The sequence below is a fragment of the Penaeus monodon genome, chromosome 10 (assembly GCF_015228065.2).
Source record: "Penaeus monodon isolate SGIC_2016 chromosome 10, NSTDA_Pmon_1, whole genome shotgun sequence".
Taxonomy (NCBI): domain Eukaryota; kingdom Metazoa; phylum Arthropoda; class Malacostraca; order Decapoda; family Penaeidae; genus Penaeus; species Penaeus monodon.
This window is the reverse complement of record NC_051395.1, coordinates 39,661,815-39,663,341: the sequence shown is the minus strand read 5'-3', so window position 1 is coordinate 39,663,341 and position 1,527 is coordinate 39,661,815. Positions and strand designations below refer to the sequence as shown.

The window sequence follows — 1,527 nt, the reverse complement described above, 5'->3', positions numbered from 1 at the left end:
GAGTACCACTTCATCTCTCTCTTCAACTGTCTGGACAAGATGGCCGAAAGGATGGTATTAAACTGACTCCATTGGAAAGTGGGAACCCCGAATAAACACCTCCATGGGTTCACAAGAAGCATGAGCACAGTACACAGCATAGCCATGCTCTTAAGCACAACCACAGCCACGCATTCGCTCTCACATCAGCAGGCACCTCTCGCGACTTAATGCCGAGGCCTGAGCAGTTAATACGATCACCTCATGGCTCTCACATTGGAACACAGGCTCCCCTCGTTCCCTGTTCGGACACACGGCCCTTGTGTGCTTAAGACGCGGAATACGGAACAGATATCAGCAACCACGACAAACAGCAAGCAAGATAAGGATTGTTCAGTCCTTCGCACACTGACTCCCTGTAGAACTCCACTCCACCTACAGCACCCAGCCATACAGTGGGCACTCACACCCAATACAAACACTTCATAAAGAGATACAGACCAGTTCAAGTAGCAGATCCAAACCAACTACAACACTCATTTCTTCACAAATATCCAACAATAAAAGGGCATATTTCAAATGCCTAGCTTAAGAGAGAAAGAGTAGACACAAAATTGCAGTGATACTATCAGTAGCAAAGTCCTGCTAAACTTTACAGCTTAGCATAAGTATTTCTCCTCTCTTCATTATTACATTCTCTATTCTCTAAAACACGTTGCTCTTACTATTCTAACAAAGTACGTTTTGACTCTCTCTCTCTCTCTCTCTCTCTCTCACTCTCTCTCTCTCTCTCTCACTCTCTCTCTCTCTCTCTCTCTCTCTCTCAGAATGGTCAGATGCCTTCAATGTCACGTCTTCCTACTAACAGGGGTGACCAATTAGGCGGCGAGCCCATGGCATCGCCGCTGTACTAACCTAAGCCATGCCCACCTTTCTGTCCGTGTTATATCCAGAATTCATTATCTATTCGTCATCTTGGTGTTAAATTCCAAACATTAGATTATTTTCTTGTCTTGTATGCATTTATATGTATGTGTTTTGTTTTATACGTATTTTTCAAATTACAAATACAGTAAATAAGTTTTATGTGTACAAATGCTTTACCCATTTCTTTTAATTGTGGTTCAGTTAACATTTAATACTCCAGGCCAATTCAGGTCAGGTCATGTCAAGTGATAACATTTTCTCCCCTCTTTTGACCTGTGTGTGAAATGCCACATTCAACTATTTTCTTATATTTTTTTGAATTTCAAGTTTATTTAATTTTCCATTATTTCTTTTTATCAAATAAATTTGGGATTTTCAGAACTTGAATTAAAAAGCTATAATATAGTTATACTGTTGCTTTCGCCTTGACAGGCTTTATTTTACCAGCGTTGTTCTTTTTCGTTATCGACATATCTTATTTTTTCCGTATTTATCTAAGTTCAATCTGTTTATATTGATATTACATTTATATTTATATATTCAGTTATTTTTCTTATTTTTTCCTGTGTACTTAATAGTACTTTCATGATCTTTCATGATTCATATATTAGTGTTTGGACC

General features: G+C 38.7%; 1 pseudogene; it reads right to left on the bottom strand.

Annotated features, from left to right (window-relative positions):
* Positions 1-236: 236 nt before the first annotated feature.
* Positions 237-1,527, bottom strand: part of LOC119577622 — a 4,369-nt pseudogene continuing 3,078 nt past the window's right edge.